The 25,969-nt window shown below is 47.5% G+C and overlaps 1 protein-coding gene across 1 annotated transcript in view; it reads right to left on the bottom strand.

Annotated features, from left to right (window-relative positions):
• dag1 (dystroglycan 1) overlaps positions 1-25,574 on the bottom strand; it is a 56,093-nt gene extending 30,519 nt beyond the window's left edge. The window contains exon 1 of the mRNA XM_082533440.1: positions 25,055-25,574. The gene's annotated coding sequence lies outside the window, so the exon portion shown is untranslated. The remainder of the gene's footprint in view (positions 1-25,054) is intronic.
• Between the last annotated feature and the right edge of the window lie 395 nt (positions 25,575-25,969).

Genomic DNA, 25,969 nt, shown 5'->3' with positions numbered 1-25,969 from the left:
CTGAACGTTTAAGGTCCAGATCAGGGAGAAGCTTTCATCTCTAAGAGGAGGTGGGGTAGTACTTTCAGTACCCAGCACCATTTGTACAACTCGACTCAGATTTAAAGCCTTGCTCTTACTACAGCTGACCTATTAGCTCCAAACAGAGCCTGCAGGTTCTCAGACAATCTGCCTTTGGAAACCAGGTCGGTCGAGTCCGGCGCTTCTTTCACATCAAACTTTTCGAGAAAGCAGTCCTGATTTCACCGGATCTTCACTTCCTGTAACTTTTATCAAAGCTTGTTTTATTTTGAAATTCAGATGAAGCACTTTGGAACGTGGATCTTGGAAAGTGCTTTCAAAATAAAGTCAGTGGCTCCTGTAACCACGGCTACACACACAGATGTGCTATTTTAGTCTTTCAGATTTACTTGAAGCTGTTCTTTGAGGTGTGGAGGGAACCTGGTGAGGATGTTATGTGGATTGCTTGATGCCGTTTGCGTCTCCGGGTCATGGCCCGGCTTTGGCGTGCCCATGGTAACAGCCGGAGGTCTCAAACAGCTTCTCAACAGGGCTGTCTTCTTTATTGGAATCCCGAAGCTTCCGTTTTGCACATTTTACGACATCTATTGTGTTTGAGTTTGTTTTCCCACCAGTGTCGGCGCCAGGATGATCGCAGTGTCATTGCATGTTAAGGTTATGGCTGGGTGGGAGGGTTAGGCAGTATTCAAATAAAAATGAAAGGAAGAACTGAAAACAAGAGCCACTAATTTGTATCAATCTGCTGTAAAAAGATGTGAACCTGCACCGGTTGTCTTCATACTGTCCTCATTAATAAAACCGACTGTGGCTCGTACTTTGAATCGCCTCCAAACATGAAGTCTTAACGTGGAGCAGCGCCTGTCTGAACCTGAGAGGACATTCCTTCGTTGGAAATCCTCGGAGCAACCAATGAGCACACAGAAACGCCACACAGGGGCCAATTAGAGGAAAGGCATCCCTCTGTGGCAGCTAATCGGAGAGCCGGGCGTCTTAGCTGCGGTGAAACATTAGCACTTCAGTGGCACTTTAAATTCTTCCCGTCTCTTCCTCATTCTATGTCCATTTGCCTCCCTCCCTCCTTCCCGTCACCTTTCAATCCCCCAAAGTCACAGCTGATGCCTCTATTATTAGCACAGACAGGACGAGAGCAGCGTGATAAACAGAACAAGAGGGAGAGCCTCTAAAAATGGTCACCTTCCTAAGGAAGCTCCCAGACTGACAGGTGACACTGACGCCATTGCGGGACGCAAATATTCCCACCATTCAACGCCCCCCACCTCCCTCCCCCCGCCTCTGCATCCCACTGATACAACAAACCGAGCGGCGGATAGAGCTCCCTCGGGACGAGACTACAGGTTATGTTTGCGCCCAGCGAAACTCGGGATTATGGCGTGGTTTACCTTTACAATGAGATTTGGATATTTAGCACGGAGATTAGGCACATTTCAGCTATTTAAGCGCTTCTTTCATCCAGCCTGATCTGCAGCGTGTAAACAGAGGCAGCTTATTCTTCCGGTGTGAGGATGTAAGGAGTCCACATTGTTCTGTTACAGCGTGGGGGAGAAAGAGAGGGGGACGCGTGTGTCTTTGTGATAATTTAGGCCTCATTATTGGTGACTTATGGATGAGTTTCAAAAGCAGAAGCATCGAGAGCCAAACGGGGACCTCGGTGACTCAACAATCTGCACTTCCTCTAAAATCTGCTGTAAAAAGCATTCAAATTAATCCTCGTTCCCACTCGTAATTACATTTGTAATTAGCTTGGCTCCAACTGGAACAAGAGGAAGAAGCTCCAGCTACAGAATAATAGAAATGCAAATCCACCCTCCGAGCCGCTTCACCATTAGCTGCTGCTAAAGGCGAGCCGATGGGCCATCTGCGAGAACATAAGGCGGCGAGGAGTGCGTCTGTGTGCAGTGCCAACGCTGACCAGCTCGGCCTGAAAACTCTCCCAACAAACCCACAAAACCAACAGAAAGTGTGAGAAAACAAACTTCCACAGCAAGCCTGAAAAACTGCATTCAAAACTCCATCAGCAGGTGGTCGGGGTGGATGACGGGTGTACAAAACACAGCTGCAGAACCAGAGACTCGTAGCTACGTCCAAATCATGAAAAGCAAGAGGCCACCTGAACCCTCAGAATCACCTGAGTATCAATAACATTAGCATCTTTATTTAATTCACGGTATGTCAAAGTTCACACGTATTAATTTATCCAGCATTTTTACAGCCTCGTGACTTTTGAAGTAGTTTCAAACACTTTGATCTAAAGACCAGAGTTTGCTCGGCACAGTTTTGCTCGTGTGCTCGGTGGTGAGCGTCTGCATCACGGGGTCGGTCGATGTTTGAATATGCTCCACCCAGGAGAAGAAACCCACCGGGTTCCCCGGATCTTTGATCCATTTCTCATAATTCACTGGAGAAAACTTCACAAAAGTGCATTGTGGGTAAACCTTCATTAGCATGTGGTGAACAACTTACGAACAGATGAATGGTGCTCTGTAGGAGAAGATCCTGGTACAGCTGTGCTTAACTATCAAAACGCTCACGTACCGTAGTCATAATTTTTTGCATGATATTTTGGACTTGATCGATCCATTCAGGTCCTAAACTCAAGTTTTTAAAATCCCTCATACTTTAATGCTAAAGTAAAGAAATAACACAAAAAAAACTATGAAGGTGAAGCTTTGCATGGCTACATTAAAAAAAATTGAAGTTACTGTATGAAACAATCAGCTGATGGGGAAATTGTTCAGATTTCTATGGAATGACCCGAATGTCAAAGGTCAATGCTGCAAGCTAGAATAGACCTGCATTATTCCAAATGGCCAGCAGGGGGCGACACTGCTGGTTGCAAAAAGCTGTGATTGCATAAAAGTCTATGAGAAAAAGAGCCGAACTTTCCAAGTTTAACAACACTTTCCTGATGAGTTTACTGTCTCAGCTGAGAGCTTTGTATGGTGGTCCTGAGAGGCCAAATGGACTGCAACTTAAGAAAACACCAGAAATAAGAAAAACACCACAAAACACAACAGAAACAGGAAAAACTGATTTCCAAAAGCACAAGGTAAGTGTTTCTAGGGAGGCAATAACCGGACGGAGCAGTTGCAGGAACCAAAGTATGCTTGGTAAGTGTGTTTTAATGTCATGGTTCATGTAATACTGATGACAGATTTTTAGGCTAACAGTCAGGCTAACACACTGACCTCTCATGTTTGGTTTTTTTTGTTTGTTTTTTTTTTTAGATAGATCCTCCACTTATTTTAAGTGACTCCCAGCGCAATTCAGTTCCTGCATATTTATTAAATATTACCACATTTTGGTTGTGCTTTTGGAAATCATTTTTTTCCTATTTCTGTTTTCTTTTTTCCTGTTTCCGTTGTGTTTTGTGTGCTTTTGCAGTGTTTTTCTTACTGCTGGTGTTTTCTTAAGTTTCAGTCCATTTGACCTCTCAGGGCCACTGTAGTTTTGGGTCTTTTGTTGAAACATGGAAGTCCCACTTAGAGTAAAAGAAAAAACGCTGAGTACAGACTTCAGTGTTCAGTAAAAAACCCCAAAATTCAGTTTAATGTGCCTGAAGACAAAGAAATGAGAAACATTCGAGCTCTAATCCCACAGAGTTGGTTTCCTTTAAAAATCTTTTATGATGATTTCATTTTTTGTTGTTGTTGTTAAATGAGTTGTGTGTACAGAGTTTAAGAAAACAGATGTTAGAGGTTAAAAAGTACTTAAGAAATGATTATACATGATAAAGCAGCTTTACCAAAGATCCCCCAACTGCTCCACTGAGAGCTGCGAATGAATTAAACGTATTAATTCCACAATAAATAAATAAGTTTGTGTCATGACACAGAGGAGATCAGAGCGGAGCTGTGGGAGTCAGAGCGCCGTTTCAACAAACAAACAAACGGATTTTTAAAAACACTGAATTCTGAGAAATGAGAAGAACAAGCACAAATCCAACCGACAGGAATAACAACTCCCCACGGCAATTTCCGGCCGCTCCTCGGCCACACCGGCTTTGATATGTGAGTCGCTGAATGTCCACGTGTGACAGACAGTTGGAAGCAGATGTGAACCTGCCTCATAAAACAAGAGTTCTGAGAGCGAGCGGGAACAACAGGACAGAAGGACAAGAAAACAGCAGGCGACGGGCGGGGCCAGACGCGAACGCCATCCAACCTGAAGCCAGCGCACTGGGCGCAGATGTCTGCACAGATGTGCATGCATATGTAAAAGAAACTGGAGCCGGTAACATGAAATCGATGTGTCGTTCGTGGGTGTAGTGGAAACTGCGGCTGAAGCAGAATTTACAGCTTCAACAGATTCGTGCCAACGTTCATGTCACGAAGGACGTCGTACAAAAAAACAGCACAGCCGAGGGAGGGGCCGCTTTTCCGGACCTCCCAGGTCTCCACAAACACACCCAGGGAACCTCTGGGGTTACGTGGGCGGGCAACCTGCAGCGTGCGGAGCGCCATTTATTATCTCCAACAACAAGATCCTCCTACATTGACGATAGGCGGTGGATGATCCTGTCGTGGAAAACAAGAGCATCCACCGCCTATCGTCAAAACATCCGCCTTCTGGTCTCATCAGAACAGAAATGAAACCTCAGCGTGACCTTCGCCCGGATGAAAGGACCACGCCGGCTTCCCGGGCTCTGAGAATCGGGTCCATATGATGCAGAGGGCCGACACCGCCCCCCCGCCCATCCCTCCGAGGTCTCAGTGTGCTTCAACTTTGTCAAAATGAGGATTTAATTTGAGGCGAAGCTGGAAATAAATAAATAACTGAGAAGGAACCCAGCGGGAAGAATCCTGGGAATTCTTTTGCGAACGCAGCCAAACACACGTCAACTTTGATTAGAGTCGTGTTTTTGCAACGCCGGAGCATCAGCGCTTTCGCTCGCCCGCTTACAAAGCTCATAGGCTTTGGACGGAGAGAGAGAGAGCGTGTGTGTGATGAGGCTAACGGCTCATAAAGGGAAGATGCGGCAATGCTTTGCACATCTCCGTAAACTAATTATAACATTGCAATGGCTGCAAAATGGAATATGAAAGAATTAACAATCAGTGAGAAAGACGGGCAGAGTGGGAAATATAATCATTGTTAAAGAATGTGTAGGACGAAGAGTAATTACATTTCACTCCCATTACACCTCTGGAGTTGTGTTTCCTCTCTTGTTATCATTCGGCCTGTTTCTGCTGCGATTCTGAAGCAGATCCATCCTGCTGTCCTGATTTCCTGTCATGCCTGCTCCTGCTGGATGTTCACATTTGACACCAACAAAGTTTCTAATAATTAACTTATGAACAGCCTAAAGGTGGATTTGAGCCATTTTCACACATAAACTTGCGTATTTTTCGGGAAACCGTCCGCGTCACGCTGCAGGAAACACTGCATGTGGTTCAGGTGAGGGAGCTACTTGGACAGAGCTCAGCTGGGTCGCTTTGGCAACACGGTCCAGCGTGAAGACCACCGAACATCTGATCAGACGTGTTCACGGCTCAAAGTTCAGCAGTGGCACAAATTTCAGTTTCAGATGTGAAGTGACAGAGTGAACCACAATCAGCAGCTGCATTTCAATGTTTTACGTGTTCGTACGACTTTTACAGACAAATAAATCGAAGAGTCGGGATCACTCCTGCAGATCTCGCCCTCCTGCCTGATGGATGGAGATTCACTGCTGCTGGATCAGAGCTGCGGGGTCATTCCAGTTTGTGGGCTTCTGCTCGCCTCCCTGCTTTTACACGTACCAACTAATCTGGATCTGGAGCGGCACCGACTGCGAAACCTAACTGTGAAAAGACTCAGGACTGCAGTGCAACATGTGATAACAGCTGTGGAGAAGGAAGCTCGACTGATCCACGAGGGGGAAACAAAATCTGATGCAGGTCAGACGGACCAGAAATCCTCGGAGAACATCAGAGAGATTTAATGACAAGCCCCAACGAGCCAGAGGATGAGGATCATTTTAACATCATTAAAGCTAAAACAGGAAATAAAACCTGAATGTTCAGGAGCTCGTGTGTGTGTGTGTGTGTGTGTGTGTGTTCCTGGTCATGCTGAGACCACCAGCAAAGAGCTGAGATACACCACCAGCAAAGAGCTGAGATACACCAACAGCTCTGTGTGTGTGAGACAGCTGGCTACTGTTGCTAGCTTGACTGAAAATGACAGCTGGGTAACACAAGACTTTATATATGCCACACACACACACACACACACACACGCACACACACACACACAGGCTAATCTGCACTCTTTAATCCGAGGGCGTGCTTCAATCCATGAACTTTCCCTCCCAGGTGCCATCCAGCTCCCTCCAAACGCGCTGGGCTTTCTTTCCCTTCAACAGCTCTGGCACGAGTAAACAAGCCAACGGCGACTATTTTTAGCTTTAAAGTGAGTCAGAGGTTAAAGGAAGCCGTGTGGAAGCTCTCCTTCTTCTTCTTCACTGTTAAACAAACTCCAGGAACAGCCGACTTTAAATACCGCTGCACTACCGTGGACCAGCTGTCTGACCTTCACTCGTCATTCAGAAAAACAATCCACTCAGCTATTTTAGTCGGATGAATAATCGCGTCACTTTATTTTTCTGAGATGAATCACGTTACAGGAGAAGGTTCTGGAACGCGCGCTCACAGATGAAACGGTGCGACTCGCACTCCCAGAAAGAGCTGTTATTTGTCGTACAGTCGTCGGATTAATGCGTCCAAAAGTCTGAGGAAAACTGATTTAAGAAGAGCTGTGAATTATGAATTTAGTGCAACCTTTAGAGGGAGTCATTCATCCAGGGCTGACTGTAAACGTCTCAGGCTGCTCTTCTACAAGAAAACAGAGGCAAACAGCACACGACGCAGCAGGTCTTAATTTGCTCTAATTTGCCAATCGATCTGTTTTTCAGAGGAATCATACAGATTGCACCATTAAAGTAATAACAAACAAACTTTCCTTCTGCACGCAGACTAAACAAAAGCACTCACTGGACGCACTACGCCTCCCGGAGGCGAGGCTTTTACTGCAGAGGGACGACAGCTCTGCAGGTCAGCAACAACAACCTCGTTTTCTTTGGTTTCTACGGATCAGACGTTAAACAGCTGACGTCATCTAACATCTATTTTCAATTCAAATCACAACACCACCACTTTATATTGTAAGGTAGACCCTACGATAATACATACAGAGAAAAACCCATCATATGACCCCCTATGAGCAGCACTTTGGTGACAGTGGGAAGGAAAAACTCCCTTTTAACAGGAAGAAACCTCCGGCTGAGGGTCAGGATCTGCAGAGAAACGAGGCAACAAACAAAATGATTAAAAAACGTGTGATTGCACTGAAGTTTACTTTGAGAAAGTCAAAGAAATTAATTTGTGATCATTATTAATATTATTAATAAGATCTTCTTGCTCTTATTTTGAAAGTTCAGTGGCTGTCAGCTAGTCAAACCTGGTGACCAGCTAAAGGAGGTATTAACATATTTACCTGTAAACATACTTTGATGTACGAGGCTCTACTTTCTTTCTGGGTTAGTTAAAACGGGTCAGGTACACGGTGGACTCCCAAACTGACGAGCCCTCGGGTGCTTCACGCCTCTGACAGGCTCCATTTAGCTCCGCACTGCAAACACGTCTCCTTCCTCCTCCACAAACATAAAACGGGCCTAATCGGGGTCAGCTGTGAGCAGGTACACGTCTGACGATACAGCTCTCGTTTCCACACACACCGCAGTGACCTTCTTACTGCAGCAGCCATCGCGTTTCCTGTGTGTACGCCGTCGGTTTCCGCTCACACAGCATGTTTGTGTGGTTACCTGCATCAGTGTGCGATGAGTTTGCAGTGATAGGAATCTCCTCCCATCCCCAGCTGATGCAGGTCATCAATTCTCATCTCCGTGCCTGTCCTATCTGGCTTCCACTGCCGAGTTATAAATACACAGGCAGCAGCGCAGACAGCCAGCCTGCTGCATACACACTCATGTAAACCCCCGGGCTGTTCCCCTCCTTTCTCTTTATTTAAAAAAGTATTATTAGCCAAGCGTGCCGTGCATTGTTACTTACAGAACGAGCTGCACGTTTTTGCACCGAGAGACAATTTAAAAATCTGCTTTTATTACCACACAGACCTGCAAACGCAGGGAAAACATCTGCGTTTGACCAGCGAGCAGAGCGTGTCGCTTTATATCAACAGATCTTTGACACGCCTATTATTACTCTTCTGCACTTCCCATAATGCCTTAGGGCATGCACAGAGGCAGAATGATGTTTCTGCAGCTTAACTCCTCCCCTTTTCTTTGTCTGTGCGTGGTTACATTATGTTAAATTGGCAACAATAACAGTTTCTGCTAGCAGCTCCTGTTTGCAGACACAGTTGACGCCAGAGTTAAGGTCACTTGGACAGAGTTCTTTGCCAACAGCCACTGACAGGTGAAGGACAAAGCATCGGTTCTCTTGTTGCATTGCAGTACCTTTGTGGGATACACATAAATACCAGGACCATGTTACAGATACCTGCTCAGTAACATCCAAAAATATGAATTTTATTCACCAAAACTGGAGCTCAGATCCTGTTAGTACAGTGATCTCACAGCAGCCATATTATTGGTCAGATGATGTCATCAAAAATGCTCCAACAGCACAAACACAGACCAGAGGTCCAGTTCAGGCGAAGCTAGCAGACCACCTGTGTCACCGTCCACCTGTAGGCCCCTTGATGTGCAAACAAAACATAAGCTGTTAATGATCAGAGTGATGGAGAAGAGCCAACATGCAGATGGCTTACCCAACAGAGCCTCCACCAAAGCTCGTGGGAATGAAGAGCTAAAATTATTACAAGAACTATTTGATTTGACTTGAATGTAAAATCCTCTTTTTCTTATTTTTAAAGCTGCAAGCCAGCTAGCACCAATCCTTCCCATCATGCTTCCCTATGTTCAGGTCACCGTTCGGTGCTCTCCTCAGTGCCATTCAGCTGTTTCAAGTCCAACTGCAGGACAAACTCCAGCTCCACCGTCTTGGACTGCAGTGGACAACATTAGTCCCGGTTCTGCCAAATCGAACCAGAGCCTCTAACAGGTGGAGACTTGTTTCTGCTAGGAGAAGTCACCAGCGCTCCCAGCAGCAGTCTAAGATGGTGGAGCTGGAGTTCATCCACTTATTCACAATATTTATTGGGAAACAAAGATAGCAAGCACATTTGTCCAACCACCCAACCCTCCTGCCTCTGCGGCCCAGCGGGTTAGAGCTCGTTCGGTTTCTAGACAACATGAAGGAGGTGGTTTTAATGTTTCAGTCCAAAAACAACAAGAAATCAATCAACTTTTCTGTCAATCAAAGGCAGCAGGTCGGTGATCAATAACATTTATTAATTTGTTCAATCTGCTGGAAGCAGTAACTCACTCCACCAGCCTGCCAGCGTGTTACTGAGTCACTCGCGAGTGCAGCTCGTTGTACTCTCAGCGATACGGCCAGAGCGCCGCTCGCTCACCCGCTAACTCACATTTCTGCCAGCCGGTAATTTTTTTTTTTTTCCCAAAGGACATAATTCACTGCAGCCAGACCGTATCTTCGTCTACCTCCCTTCCCCTCGCTCCCTCCACGGTCACTGCAGACGTCTCGGCTTCGAGGCCCCATTCTTTATCTCTATGATAATAGCGGGCCATGGCTGATAGCCTTACAGCCCGAGCAATGTGACCTCCAACTGGCTGGCAGGGTTTTAAAGGCACCACGGTGTGGATTTTTATTTTTTTGCCAGGTTAAAGATGCCCCCCGTCTACTAAATGTATCTCAGCCCAATGGAGCGAGACGGCCAGCTGATATTTATCACTCCATTTTTGTTTTTCCTCTCAGTGGCGGATGTTACGGACGCTCCGCCGCAGACGGACTTAGGTAAATGTCACGAGGAATCAAACCTGAAATCCCTCTAAACTGTTGCAAATGAAAACATGTGAGAGAACACGGAGTCGCCGACAGCGTGGCTTATTTTTTACCGACGAGAACACGCCATCGGCGCTGATACAGCCGTGACTGCACGCCGCTAACAGGTTAGAGGAGGTGTGAGAGCACAGCTCATCTCTGAAAACGCCCGAAAAGAAAGACGGTCAGAGACTTGCAACACAAAGGCTCAAGACTCAAAACTCGGACGTGCAGGTAAAAACTAAAAAGAGACAATTCAAGGTTGGTAATTTGGTTATTCTGCTCTCCTGTCTCTACTTTGATCTTTGGATCACATCAACAACTTCGGCCTTTGTGCAGCTTCTGTGTGAAGTGGAAAAAAAGCCTCTTTGATGCTAATCAGTCAATTAAAATGTGATCTTCTCTGCAGACTTTCGGCGTGCTTTGATTTAAGAGCACTGTGCCGCAGAAGGTTCTGTGAAGGTGACGTTGCACTTGTGTTATCAAAAAAAGAAAAAGTAATAAGTGCCCACAAACAGGAGAAACTGATAACACTAAAGGGAAGGACGCGGAGAAGGCAGCGCCTGGCACTGACTGAAAGGTTGAAGGCTCGAGCCTGAACATCAGGAGATTTAGATGCTCCGCAGAAAAAAGGAGAAGGCAGAGTTTGTAATGGCAGCAGCTGAAGGCCTGACCGACTGACGTGGAGAAGATGGAATAACAGTAACAATAACACGAAGAAAGAGTCAAAACAAGAAACTCCAAAGAGCCGCAGAGTCTTGAAATTAAATCACTGCATCTCCTGCGTACCAAAGGAAGAACGTGGGAGCAGGTCTATCAACATCAGTGCTTTCACATTCATTACCGGGCGAGTTTCCCGTCACACACTGGGTTAATCTACTGTGACGTCCTGAGCTTCTTGAGGGAGAACAGCAGGAAATGACTGAACCGAGATGTGTGCCACAATCCATGTCGTTAGTTTTTTTGGCCACATTAAAACAATCGTAGCTCACCGGCCGCCCGACTCACCAGATCTGTCATTTCTGCCCAAAAGTAATGACCGAGTTGAAGGATCACACGCCCATTGCAGAGGCACAACAGGACTTTAAATGCTCCAGGTGCACGAGGACAGACTTTGAGACCAAAGGTTCGACTAACACTATGAATCCTCGTCTGTCTTTAGAATCAGGAAGAATCTCTTATTTCCCATTTAAAGACCCCGAGCTCAAGCTCACCTATTCTTTACCGCAGGTTGGAACCTTTGCTCGAGTTCAAGCTCAAACATAGCGGAGACGGCCGAGCAGCTGGGCTCTCGAACGATGACTTCCTCAGTTCAAAGACATACGAGCTGGAGCCAGCTGCAATTTGCAGTCATTTGACTTAATTTTTTGGGCGGTGCTCTTTCTTTTTAAGCTTTGAATGATAAGAGAAAGTTTGTTTTTACAGAGCAGAATTCAGGATGTGAATGATGCTCGGCATGTTTGCTGGCAGACTAAATGCAGAGGTCTACTCTCACATTTCAGACACACGAGGTCGTGTCAAATACCTGCTGCTCAAACACAGCCAGAGTTTCTAATAATCACGTCACCTTCAGACAGATTAGCAGTTTTTTTTCTACGATTGGCTCTGCATGATGTCATCAAGGATGGATATTTGCATGTTTACAAGGTCAGACAGAGGATGAACTGATTGGCTGAATGACCAGGACGGGATAAAGAAGGATTATGTTGAACTATGAATCATGCAAAGTTGCTCTAGAAGAGTCCAAGAAGAAAACATGGAGGTGGAAATGAGTAATTTTAAAATGTGCGGTCGGTGGGTTTGAAATCTGTGCCTTCATTTTGTTTGATCCCCCCCTCCCCTCGTGTATTTACTACAGGTGTTTGTGTTTGCAGATTGCCACGTGAGCAACAAAATGAAGCCTTTTTAAATCCAATCCAACTGAGCTGTATGCGTCTCTTTTTAATAAAAGGAAAAACCTAATTTCACAAAGAGTTTCTTAACTGTAGGTGACGGCTGCCTGCAGCTTGAAGACAACAAGTCATAAAACTGCAGAGTGCTTCATAAAACAACGACGTTCACGCTGGCTTCATTCAAAGTCGGCAATTTGTGCCGTCTGCAAAGTTATTGGAGTGTAATTTGGGTTCAGTTACTTATAGTGTGACAGTTTGGAGGATCTGAGATATGGAGTCTTTGCAGCTCGGCTTTCTTTAAGTCCTCTGCACACACAAGGCACGTCTCGAGGATTTTACGCCAACCATTTGACTTTGTTTTATGCAAAATCCAGAAAATGAACATTTAGATAATGGCTAAATATATATGATTACCAGCGAAGGCACAAAAATAACAGTAAAACCTCCAAAAAACACACCAGCAATCACCTGAGACATTTCTGGAACCTTCAAAGTGCTTTAAGATCTCAGGAAAAAGTAAACTTGAAGGCGCTCTGCCGTCATCTGCTCTGCGTTTAAGTCCTGAGACATCAGGTGGATTTACGGCAGAGCTCCTATTTAAGTTCACCTCAAACCAGGTGTTGAGCCTCTGCAGAGCCGGGCCTGTAATCAGCACAGCTCGGCTGGAATGATATGAATTCTGTTTGAACATTCAGGATGAGCTCCACACCCCTCACGGCTGCACAGTGAAGCATGCAACCCCCCCTCAAAGAAACCACACAGACTTTTAAACGTTCTGCTTGTTTGTATGAACCCCTGCTTTTTGCTTGCCATACTTAGCAGATATGTATGCATGAATAAAGTTCTGGCACTTGGAGCAGATCTAATTTTACCAAGTGGAAAGAAAACTAATCAGCATCTGTTTTGCCCTCTTTAATTTAAAAGTAAAGACAAAGACGGGCTGCTCGGCTGCGCCGTGTTTGTTCATAGAGCAGGAAGAGACGGCGAGGATTTTCTCTGAAGTGCAGTAATTCAACCGGAGCGTCCTCTCTCGACTCGTTGTTATTCTGAGATGCTAACACCCTCACTAGCACGGCCAATACATCCATTGTTTGCTCTGTGCTATCGGGATGTACAGGACTGCACTTCAAGAGACCCACTTCAGCCGGCAGAGAGAGAGAGGGGGAGTCATTAGGGCAGGAGCGAGCAGCTATCTCTGCATGCAGCAGTACGTCTGCTGCCGGCAATCCCTCCACACAGACAGCCGATTGTTGGATGTACAACACTCGCTGCTTTACGTGACGCTAAATATCACCGTTATCCTGAGGTCTAAACAGACTCTCACACTCATGTTTCTCCTCACCAGTTTTATCGTTACCGGCTCCATCCCCCCAGCAACAGCTGTCGTTTACCTCAGTATAGGAATACCATCCCAGGATAATATTCCTGGGATGGTATGAGAGGGACTGTTTTGGGTTGTGAGTATCCACCACTGGTGACGCCAGGATACAAAAACATTGAGTCTGAACCTGACGCAGAAACGTGTCAGAAGCCGGATGGGACCGGTTCTGCTCATTTCCTGCTTCGTGTTTTTATTCTTGGACTCTCCTAGAGCAGCTTTGCATGAGTCACCATTCAAAATAATCCTTCTTTGGTTTATACTGAGTGTCAGTGCAGGCGTTTTAGCTCCACCTCTTTCAGTCAACTTTCTTCTTGTAGGTGTGTAGAAGGAAACAGGTGAAATTTGAATTCATAAGTACAGATAACTCTTAAAATTCAGAGCAATCCTTTTATATACGACATCGTTAACGTGAGCAGTAAAGCGTAAACAATGGACCAATAAATGTCGAGACATCTGTGTTCTGAGCAAACAGAGTATTTAGACTCTGAATGATTAATAAGTGCCACGATAACTTCACATACTTAAAGGGCTACACATGTTATCACCTAGAGTGGGACACTCCTTCCCAAATACGACTGGCTCAGTCTGCGATTCTCTGAACTGGAGGAAACCAAAAGGACGACGAGAAACATCTCATCCTGAACAAAGGTCGTGACTCCAGGCAATTAAAAACAAGTTGAGAAGATGCAGATTGACAGTAAAGGCACCATTTAACACCAAAATCACATCACATGATGGAGAACAGGTTTCATAAACCCAACCTTACAGACAAAGAGAGACCATAACCATCTACAAGCAGCTGGACCGCCCTCATTTCCTGTCGTCAGCAGAGATCATCGTCCTGAAGCTCACCTTTGTGCTAGGGGTTAGGGTATTTGAGTTTGAACTCCAGCAAAGGTTTCAGCCTCCAATAAAAGTCTTCAGATGATTCTTAGATCTGATAAACTGCTTTAAACTTTCTCTGAAAGTCGGCAGGCGGCGAGATTTTGTGGCGTCGATAAGACTCCGCCGCCACATCGCGAACAGCGGGGAGTTTGGGTGTGAGCTCCACCTGCAGTCTGTTTGCCCTTGAAGGCTATCGGCCAATCAGAGTGCAACGCTCTGAAGCGGCAGCGACGTCAACAATACCGTCCTCCTGAGGTCCGCAGCGCTGGAAGGATGCTCAAAGGCAATAATCTGCTCCCTCGTGTAATTTTCCTCGACTCACCCATCCTCCTGCTGTCACCACCTCCACCCATCCTCCACCTCTGTGCTCATTTTCTCTGCCGCTCTCACGCCACGGCTTTCTATTAACCCCATTTCTCTCCCTGTCTCACCCTCTGCCGTGCCTTTCTGCAGTCCTAATAAATCAGCTCATCCCATTACTACATCCACTGTCATTCCCAAATTCCTCCTCCATCCCCGCCGCCCGCCAACAAACACGCCGAGCGCATGCACCGCCACCGTGGCGTCTCCAGGACGTGAATCATCAGAGCGAGCTGGCAGACGGCAGCGCTCGTCCCCTGAATGACTGCCTGTCATAAAAGACAGATTGACGGATGAATGGGTGGAGAGAATAAACGGCTTGATGGGTGGATGAGTGTGTGGATAGATGGGAGGGTGGGTGGATGAAAAGGAGGGCGAATAACTGGATGAATGGGTGAGTCATGACATCCTGATCCGTTACACAAATCTGCAAATAGGCTCGGAGATGAGCATTCATCCGCCGTGACACATTTCATGTTTACTTCCTGCTGCAGAAATGCGAGCTCCTTTAACAGAGAGCTGGAAGCTTCTGGATGTATCTGAAACTCAATGTCTCTGCAGTCGTCGCCAAATTTATGTTTATCACACAAGTGGATTATCCAGGAAATATCAGGCTTTATTGCAGCGGTGGCGGCGTTCACTGACGGAGACGCGCAAAAGCAGATTGTAAAGAAATCGACGAACCTGATAAAGTTAAGACAATTTAGCCAAAAAATATTACTGATAAACTTTGAAGCCATTGATTCACTGGTTTCAGACCAACACCTGGTCATTCATCACAGGCTGCCGCCGTGTCACGCACATGTGACGGTGGAACTGCGATGGACGCCGATGTGCAACATTTCTATTCTTAAAGAGCGATGAGGGTTCGCCTTCCTGGTTAATCCATCCACAGGTCCTGAGTCTGCCCTCAGGGTCCCAGTCAGACATCCCCGAAACGACCCACCTGGGAGGTCCTGCTGACCCACCACAGCTGGATCTGTTTGATGTGGAGGAGGAGCCTCCTCACCTCAGAGGCCGAGCCCAGACGCCCTGCAGAGGAAGCTCATGCTTCTAACTTCGACCTTCTGCTTTTGGTGTCCACCCACAGCTCGTCACAGCTGACCAGTTCTTGTACCAGCTAAGAGAAATGACACTTTAACATCGCAGGGCATCAGGCCGGCTGTGGCACCGTCGTGTACCTCTCATTGTTCAGATGCATATTTTAAAGCTTTTAGGGGCGCAGAGAGCCGACAGCAGCGTGGACACACCTGTTGGGGTGCAGACTGACACCACAGTCCAGATGTTTAATACAATCTGTGGAAACAGTAGGAATTACCCATCATGCCTGTGACGGGCTGAGCAGTCAGCCCGCGTGAGTTTACCGTCCTATCTTTTAGTTATAATCTTTTCTCAGTGTTTGATACCCATCAGTAGAAAAGCTGGTGGCTGATGCTGGTAACTGCCATCAGGTTTCCTCACATCAGCCTCATTTGTGAATATTAAAGATGTTTAATGCGCACTAATGACTGCAGCCTGCACTGCTGTTGTTTGCGCAGCCGAGCTGTGAGAGCTTTTGTTCTCTCTGAGTGTTTTTAACTCCGGTATTGTTGCCAAGAATAAATCTGACTTTGCTGTGATTGTTGATCAGAGAGAAGAAGCCATCATCAGGATCTCAGGCTCCGGGAGCTTAATCTGATTATCTGAGAGAAATAATTGAGTCTTAAGCATAATAACCATTAACTGCAGCACTAACGCACTAATAGCAATAATGCTGAAGTGATTATTAAGAACACAACCAGCAACAGATCTCATGAACAGCGAAAAAATGTTTTTTCAGTTTTCTCTGCTGAGAGTTTGTAGCCAATTAACTGACACGTTCATCCAAACGTCACTGGAACTGAAGAACTGATCTCCGAACACGCAAACGGACGTTTAAACGCTGCGTCTTTCTTCTCCTCCTGCAAGAATGCATCTCTGCAGTCTGGAGTCTTTACTCCTGTGTGTGTGCATGCATGTATGCAAGTGTGTACACATTTGAATTCACGCCAGTAAAGTCACCTACTCAGAAACCAACTGCACAACACACACACACACACACACACAGAGGGGCAGGTGTGAAGCTGGCCGGGTGGTGTTTGACTGTTAGATTTAACATGTCAGCTTCTCTCACGTCTCATTTCCTCGGCCGGCTGTATTTGTCTGTCGCTGATGCTTTAAAAGCTCCGGGCCAGGTGGAAGGGCCGAGCTGTCTGCCTGAGTCAACAACACACACACACACACACACACACACACACACACACACACACACACACACACACACACACACACACACACACCTTTTAAACTAAAGCCAAAATTTGAGGTGTAATCAGACAAATTTAATTGAAGTCAGCGACCTCAATGAAGGAAAATAGTCGCGCTGAGAGTCGCGTTGTGTCATTAGCTCATCATTAATCATGCATCAGTGTGTAATCAGCATCTTACTGCTGTAACTCGCAGAGGTGGAGCTCATTTCTAAATCTTTATTCGGGGATGGAGCCAATGATCGTTTCCATTATGGATGACTCTCCTGGTTGTTTGATCAATGAATCCCTGATCGGTGTAGAGCAACACGTCACAGTCAGAGCTCGGCGTGACGCTGTGACGTTGTTTTTAAAATCAACCCCCCCCAAAGAAAAAGAGAAATTGTGCGACCGTCCAATGACTGGACGTTTGTTTCCCCTCTCTGCTGATAAAAGCAGGCCATCTCCTTTTGTGTCCAAAATATTAATTTTGTGCAGCTTTCATATTAATACAAAAAAAAAAATGCTCTGAGAGGGAGTGCAGCAGAAAAAAAATGAGCAGCAGAAGAAGCATAAATCCATCAGAGGAAATGTGTTTCCACCGCCGGAGACAAATGTGAAAAATGCTGCTTTTCCTCTTCATGTGTCATTTCTTTGGTTCCTCTTTCACACTTGCACCACACTCATTAATTTTTAATAATAAAGCATGCAAATCGTCTCCAAAGCAGCAGCAGCAGCACATGCCTGATTACAGTCTCTTTTTTAACACCACACACGAGATAAGCAAACAAGCGCTTATCTTTTTTTATTTCAGCGCGTTGCTATCACAGACATCGTCAACAAAGTAAAACTGAGTTCATGCAAACATTTGTGTCTGTTTGGCACTTTTATGCTCCCCCAGCTAACGGGCAGTTCTCCATGGCTGAAGCTGAATTCCTGAAGCAACATGTCCACACATGCGAGCCTGTTTCCAGCACCTCACTAAGATCTACTGCACGTCATGAAACAGCAGCCTGAGAACGGAAACCTGACCGATGCCGCTCCAAGAAACAGAAAATCTGAAGATCACCGGCAGAGAAGAAGGAGCAGAAACGAAGAAACGCTTTTACAATCAGGTTTTATTAAACTGAACTTTCATCGTTGGACAGCGGTGCTGGGGAAACATCCACCAGGTGGCGTCCCGCCCATGACTGGGTTGGATTACAATCCCCTGTTTTCACTGATGTTTTCCAGCCTGAATGAGAAGCTTAAACTGATCCCCTGCGATCAGGGCGAGTGGACACAGACCACAAGCTACGCTAAACTTCTCACGTTTCCCATGAAAGCGTTTCTGGTCTTCTAGTTTCTGAACACGTGCCGATTTAGCATGAGGCTAAAACCAGACCGAACACCTGCAGCGCAGGTTGGTGCTGGTTTAACGTCTGGAAGCTTCTGTTTGGACGAGCCGAACTGTAATCCCGACAGTAGGAGACTTTCACAGATTACATCTCAAACATTACACATAGTGGGTGTTAACCACAGGGTGCTGAGTTTATGAGTGTAGCCTGTATATAGTAAACATGTGTGGACTGTATAATGTCATATTCTGAATATTGATGTGTAAATACTGGAATATAAAATAAGGGGGTGGGAACAGAAAAAGTGTAAACTTCTGCTAAACATTGTGTATTTCATGAAAACTCGATGTTTTTAAGTTTTTCTTTTCTCGGGTTTTTTCACTTGTGTTGGAAATAAAATTATTCCATCCATCCTATGAAAGGATTGGACACTCCAGATGGGTCACCACTGAGGGAAAACAGGAGATGACCCACAAATATTCAATATCATATGAATTCTGAGTCCATGAGCATCTGTCCAGTTAATATTGAAGCATTAACCTTCGGCCTGTGTGGGCTAAAGGTCCGCATCTCCCACACTCTTCTTTCTTTATGGATTTAAAATCTGCTCAACATGAACACGCTGTGAAACTGTCCGGTATTTAAGTTGGTGTTTCCTGTTGACATCCAAGCCACCGAGGGCTTGTGTACGATTATCCTCCCAGCCTTTAAGACTTTTCATCAGTTTGGACCCAGAAAAACAGCAAATCTATCGTGTTTCAGACTTTATTTCACATCTAACATCTTCTGCTCTGTGAAACAAAAAGCAGCCCCAACCCCAGACGGGTCGACCTGATGGTTACAAAATGCTTGGCCCAGCAAATCAAACGGCACCACCCAGGCTCCGGTCCTATCGCTCTATCTGCTCGCTGCTGGAAGCATTTCAGTTAATCAGACTCCATCTCGGCGGTGAAAATCACGCAGCAGCGTGTGGCCGCTGTGTCGACACCGATTTCGAATCACAATTAGGTCCTCTCCCGGCACCGAGGGTTCTGGCACGGCGGAGGAATTCCTCCATGGTTGACCGGACAACTTGGAGCGCCATTTGGCTCCATGTCCAGAAGGCTAACCAGCCAAAACAGGGGGGCTAATAAAAGCGCCCACTGATAAGCAGTTAATGCTCCAGAACTAATTACTGAACTGCCACCCTGTTTTCTCTCCTCCCAAATCAGAAGTGTGACATGTGAGCACACACAGGGAGGAGGGGGGGGACTGGGATATCTGCTGCTCTGCCACGGCAACCGGGCAAACAGAAGGAAGTAACAAGGAGCTGATTCTGACCTCTGATGTTCATGAGGCACGTCGGCAACTGATCCAAACAAATATGAGCCACAGCAGCGCTCCACAGGTACGAGCGCCGAGGCGGCACTACAAGATCGACGTCCGCCCCCTGCTGAGCTCTAAAATGGATCCATATCAGCAACTACAGGCCCGAGCGCCGCGCCGAGCATCGCTCATTATGACCGGCTCTGCTTTCCGTCTCCCTCTGCAGCAGCCGATGTCAGATTTGCAAGAAGCTGCCACCGTGCATCCGCAGAGCCGCACGTGCACGTGACAAACAGGCTTCAGGGGACATTTTACTCACCTGTGGACGGCGCCGCTGCCACTCATTTACAAGTAAAGGTCTGAAAGATAAGGCTCATCGATTCCACGCTTTGCTCTGCATTTAGATCTCAGCTGTTTTCTGTAAATGTCTTTGAACTTAAACTGCAAATCGACCAAAAGCAAATAAGAAAAGCAGGAAATGAATGTGAGCTGTGGCAGGATCGTGGAGGGGGATGCAGGGCTTAAGTGAAGCGACTACAGTAACAGAAACAAGATCGTCACTGTGAATTTCCGCTGTAATCGAACTTAAAATTCACCAGTATGGTTTCCAGCCAAGTGTGACCTGACTACGATGTGAGGTAACACCTCCAAAGCCGAGGTGGTGGTTGTAGCGTGGGAGGAGGAGTGGCCGCCCCAAGTGAAGGACTTTAAGCATCTACAGCATCTCTGCTGTAGCAATGCGCCATGGCGAAGCGAGAGCAGAGTGCGAAGGCAGTCCTACGCTGATCTATGAGCACAAGCTTTGGGCAGCTCCTCCCCCTGAGGGGGGCGTCCTCCTTATTTAGGACGGTGGAGGATTCTTCCTGTTGCCGGGTCAACACGGCCCTCACTTCAAGCATGTGTGACATTAGTCAGCGAGCATCCGCACAGATGAGCTCGCCGTGGAAGGACAAACGAGTTCTCCTGCCACCATCGCCCCACTGCAGCTCCTCTCTGATGATATTAGTGGCATCAGGATCAATTAATAAAATGCGCTGGGCCTGAAATGACTTCCAGCCTCTGAACTCCAGCAACTCCAGTGCTGATTATTTAAAGCTGACAGGTGTTGATTGGGGTGTTCTGGTGGTGTGGTGTGACTCCAAGCGAGCGTTCGGAAATATCCAAAAGTGTTAAGTCAACTCTAATGGCTGTAAACTTTTACAGTCACTGACACAGCACCGATTTCTCACTCTGCGACTGAAATTAACCACAATGATCTTCCGTCCGTGGGAAGAACAGCAGCTGAAGACGGAGGAAACTCCCCGTGAGCCCTGACAGACTGACGGGATCTGCATTGAACGCTGTAAGCCCGATGAAGCGCTTACGCCGGATGAAAGCTGCGACTGTTAATGATAAAGGAAGCAGCTAGAGACAAAGCAGCAGGCCTGTTGGGTTGCAGGCCGGTGTCTGAAACCAGCTTCGGCAGCACTCGCCCGCTTCGCACCCCTCAATCTGCTCGCCAACCAAAGCCCCGTTGTTATCTCAGGCTAAGAATAGCCCTCGCCGTCCCACGCCTCCTAAAGCCCGCGAGGCTCTTTAAACATCTCATGACCATTTTATTTTCGAGTTCTGACAAATGCGCATCGACAAGTGGTGTTCGAGTCGTGGCGAGAGCATGACTCACAGCGACAGAAGGGTAGTCAGCTGTGGGCACAGTAACACTCGGGATGCCTCATCCCCCTATTTTAGCCCACGAGAGCTCAGGAGGAGAGGAGGGAAAGCGCCTAAAGGATCTCAAGCTCATCTCCCGGCGTGATAAAGCGGGCTTATTCCACAGCACGTTTTCTTTACCTTCAACCCAAAGCTTCAAAAATAGAAAAAAATAACCCAATCTTCCCTTTCCTTCTCGTAACCCAAAAGTTTGAAAAGCAGGGAGCCAAAGATTAGACTCATCATCCTGTAAATGCACAAGGCTTTTCATAACACGAGAACTCGATCCTATTTTGGATGATATTGATTTCAGAGATGGGGACTCGCTCAGACAGAAGAAATGCTGCGAGAGAGGCGGGAAGAGGAGGAAGGGGAGTGTGACTGACTGTTTGGCTGAACCATTGCTGCTGTCAGATTTACAGAAACAAAGACAAAAAAATGAGCCTGCAAGGTTTATCTTTGCATAAACGCCCCGTGCACCGCCATGCCGGGCAGCTGCGACGCAGGAGGGGGTCGTAAAGCAGTCAGGAGCTCCTGCAGTGGACGACTTATAAATAAAAATAAGAGATGGCCCCACTCAGAGCTGTTATGAAGGAGAAGCTATCCAGAGAGGCTGAAGCAGGCTGTAAACATGTTTATTCCCCCTGTAAAGTCGGACGTTTTAACACGGGAGTCCACAGAGACTGGCTCGCTGCAGGAGAACATTAGTTTGCACACTGCCTTCATTTCTCTGCTCCAGAGGTTGCCCCTTGGTCTGAAGTTACTCAGCACATTACTGCTTATGTAAGCATGTAAGGGGGGGTAGAGCCCAAAACCCAAAGTGGAATTCCAGGGTTTCCTTTCCAAACCTCAAAGACGGGCCAGCAGGCTTTGTTTCAGTGGGCCAGCACACAGCAGGCCAAACACGAAGCCTGCACCACATCTATTAGGCTCATCATTGCAACGAGCAGCTCCGAGAGGTCATTCAAGCCCGAAGAGCGTCTCTAACAAAGGCTGGGGGGCATTTCAGAGGCGAGAGCAAACGCTCGCCCTTACGGGTCAGCGCAGAGACGCCTACTACAGGACAAGCAGAGAAAATGTGATGAGGAGCAGCCGGAGAGCAGGAAAAGGCATCTTTCCCCCGACGCAGACAGAGACGTCAAAACGTTTCTCACCTCGCCGTGCCGCTGCAGCTCTCCGACAAACCGATGACGGCTCAGAGTGCGCGTGGCGTCTCATCAGAAGAGGAGACCAGGTTATTTACTGCAGCTGCCGGCTGCACTGATCTGGTTTTTAGAGCTTTTCTCGCTCGGGGACAGTTGGGTGAACACGTTTGCCTTTTTTTCACATGTTCACATCTGACTGCGTTTGAAACAACTCAGCACCACAGGTCCACATCTGGACCTAACAAGCAGCAGGTCACTGGCAAAAATGGAGAAAAAAAGAAAGAAACCAGCATCTACGACCTCTTTTGAAGTTAAACCAAACCCGACAGCAGCAGAATCACTGATAACCCAACCCCAGCAACTGCCCTCCTACATGAGCAACACGGGCAGGCAGCCACACACACCCAAAGGAAAACTGCTGACATAAGCTTCATGCAGATAAACACGCCTGTGGAGCTCCTTGGAGCCAGGAGAAACAGTCTGGGGTGCAAATCCCAAACAACCAGAGCCCAGGACCAAAGCAACTACGTTACTCCCACAAAAACTGCATCGGGGTTTCACGGGCATCAGAGACACCCCGCCCTCCCTCAGCTCTCCTGGGGAGACACGGAGGCGTTCTCAGGCCAGAAACACAGGAACTCCACCCTTCGAAGGTGGAGAACCACGGCCAGCTTCTGCAACTATCTTCACAGATATGTCCACGTTTCTACACACTACTTCATCTTCATGTTTGAAAGAGGAAACAAATCAAGTATTAAACTGATGAAGTCATGACCCACAGCACAACCCTCTCGCTGTAGTGTTGCAGTGCTACAGAAATCCAACTGAAGCCTTTTCACAGAGGAAACGTTCAATATTCCGACTTTTCTTTGTCCAATACGATCGTGAGCAGGTGTTAAACTGCTAAACAAAACAAGACATTTAAAAATGTGACTGTGAGCTCGGTCAGCGTCTAACAGACACGTTTACAGGCTGAAAGTCTGCCGTCATCCACAGTCAGGCCCACCGCAGAACCCATCACCCACTCACATCAGGAAATGCATTTTGTTTACTAGCACGGCGACCTATCAGTGCATGCCTCATTTTTGTACATTGACTTCTGAAAAATTTATCTGATCATTGCCTAATAAAACGACTTTCATCCACAGTGTCCACAAAACGGCCTCACGTGGAAGGAAAGCAGCAAACGATGGGCACATACACACTTTCACAGCTGGACGTCAGAGTCAGCACACACACACACAGTGAACAAATTAACAGTCCGGTGTAGAAACACACACACTCATCGCCACCATGACGCTGATCAGCTCCGGCTCTCAGACGGAAACAAACATTGTTCTCAGTGTGAAGGATTAAAGTCGGCATGTGTACAAAACACACCAGCCCCATCAACATGACACACACACACACACACACACACACACACACACACACACACACACACACACACACACAGTGTGCTCAGCTGCAGCTCTGGCTAATTTGCGTCACTGAAGCCTCGACAGAATAGAAGAGAACAGAATCCATGGTGATGTACTGAGGAGGTATTGATCTACTTCCATTGGTGGTAATAGGAAAACAGGTGGACCTCCAGGCCTGCTCCCGCTTCAGACAGAGAGTAATAGCACCCACGGGACCGCTCAAAACCCTCCAAATTACCCATTACTGAACAGCACAGCCCCTTAATTTATGTAGGGCCCGTGAAGCAGAGGGGCCACATTACTCTGGACCAAAAAAAAAAAAACCATGAAGAAAGCAAGCTGAGAGTGAAGAAGTTTAACAGATAACTGGAGCAGATCAGAGCTGAGGTCAGCCTGGATCAGCAGAGTGTCTGAAATAAACCCGCTGTGCACCGAGTGCAGAGCCCGCGCCGCTCGGGGTCCAGCAGCACACGGACGCGTTCCTGCTCCGCTGGCGTGAAGCAGCCAATCACGTCCCGTGGTTAAAACCTCTGCACGCCTCACGCAATTCACGAAAACTGCAGCTACCGATCAGCTTGGACCAGAAGACCGTTCACCGGTGAGAAAATGACGTCATGGAAGCGCCACTTTTTAGATATAAAGCGAAAATATTCAGTTTTCAGGAGGAAATTTCTGCTTTAAAAATGACCGAAATCAGGATTATTTCATAACGACGTGAATATTAACAGACTGATTGATGAGTCCAGCAACACCATCACTGAACCGGAGCAGTGTGTGAGCCCCCCTCACTCCCCCTCCCCCCGCCGTCCCCCGGTCAGAGGAGACGTCCCCGCGCCGCGGCAGACTGTCAAACGTCTCCATGGCGAAGAGGACGTGAGAGGAATGAAGAAGAGTCGGGCGAAAACACCCTGCGGTGCGCACCTTCCTCACCTCTCCCCCCGCTGCTCACCCCGCAGTCCCGAGGAGCTGCTGATGAGGTGGAGGTTTGCGTCCACGCCGCCCGGCACGTTTTCACGCGCCTGGTGCACTTCGGCCAACTTCCAGCCCAGCAGAGAGAGAGAGAGCCCGGGAAGGGTGCAGGGGAGCCGGCGGGTCAGCGAGCCGCTCAGCCTCCGTCCGAGTGTCCGAGGAACGCTGCCCCTGACTGCCGCGCTGTGTCCGCGTCAGGGGCAGAGTTCCACACATGACGCCTAAAATAAGCCCGACTGTGACCGAGAGGCGTTTTAGAAAGAGGCACCCCCCCAACCCCCGAATTAAAAAGCACCTGTTCGGTTCTGAAGCCCGAGCCGCGGACACGGAGGACAAGCAGGGCTCCGGGGCGTGCTGGAGCCGACGCGCTCCGAACGCACCGATATTCACACTTAAACACACCGGAAGCACCGGCGGGAAGCCGAGCCGCCGCGCGGTGACGCACAGAGCCGAGAACACACTGACCGTGAGCGCTGCTGTGGGTCCGGGTCCTCCCGACATTAATCCCGCTTCCCTCTCCGCTGCTGCCGCCGCGGTCACACCGGAGCTGGTGGCGGAGGAGGCGACGGGGAGCTCCGGTTACCTCCTTCCTGTTCACTCCGGAGTGCAGCGGACGAACCGGGCCGTGTGTCGGTGTCAGATCTCCAAAGTTGCACACGAAGCAGAGGCGGATGTCCGTAAAGCTCCGAGTGGAACACCGCCGGAGCTGAGGGAGGCACGGCAGCTGGAAAAATCCGAGGAACCGAGAAGAGCTGAGAGCCACCGGAAAAGCACAAGACGGAAATCACGCCGCTGTGCGCGGAGCTCAGAAGCCGCAGAGCACCAAACCCGGCGGTAGAACTTCTGCTGCCACCGCGGGTCTCCGAGTCTCCGCGTCCCGCACTCCCGACGTCCTCTTCACAAATGTCCGCTACCCAGCCTGAAGGATGAATTTCCACCCGGAGGAGGAGGAGTGAAGAGAGAGGGAGGGAGGGCAGTGTCTCGCATTCTCTGAATTACTCCACCCTCCAAGCTGCCCCCACCCTCCCCTCAGCGCCGCCACCTCTCCACCAGTGGCCTGCGCGCGGGGGCAGCACTTATTATTATTATTATTCTGTGTTTTATAATTAGTTCTTTAGTTTTCAAGCCAAATGTGTGTGTAACACAAATCTACCAGACAAATACACCAGATAGGAACTGGATTTCAAAATAAAATACAAAATATAAAAGTTTGTTTGCATTTCATTTTTCAAACAGTTATTAATCAGTAAAATTACAAATCAGTCAAAGGATGAAGTACAACATCCAAATAAGATTAAGATCTGCGACTCCAAATTCTAGTGAACTTAATTCAAACATCCAAAAGTTAAAAACGTGGAAACATATCAAATATAGGACAGA

This window comes from Aulonocara stuartgranti (assembly GCF_965226115.1).
Source record: "Aulonocara stuartgranti genome assembly, chromosome: 5".
NCBI classification, from domain to species: Eukaryota; Metazoa; Chordata; class Actinopteri; order Cichliformes; family Cichlidae; genus Aulonocara; species Aulonocara stuartgranti.
This window is presented reverse-complemented; position numbering and strand designations above follow the sequence as displayed.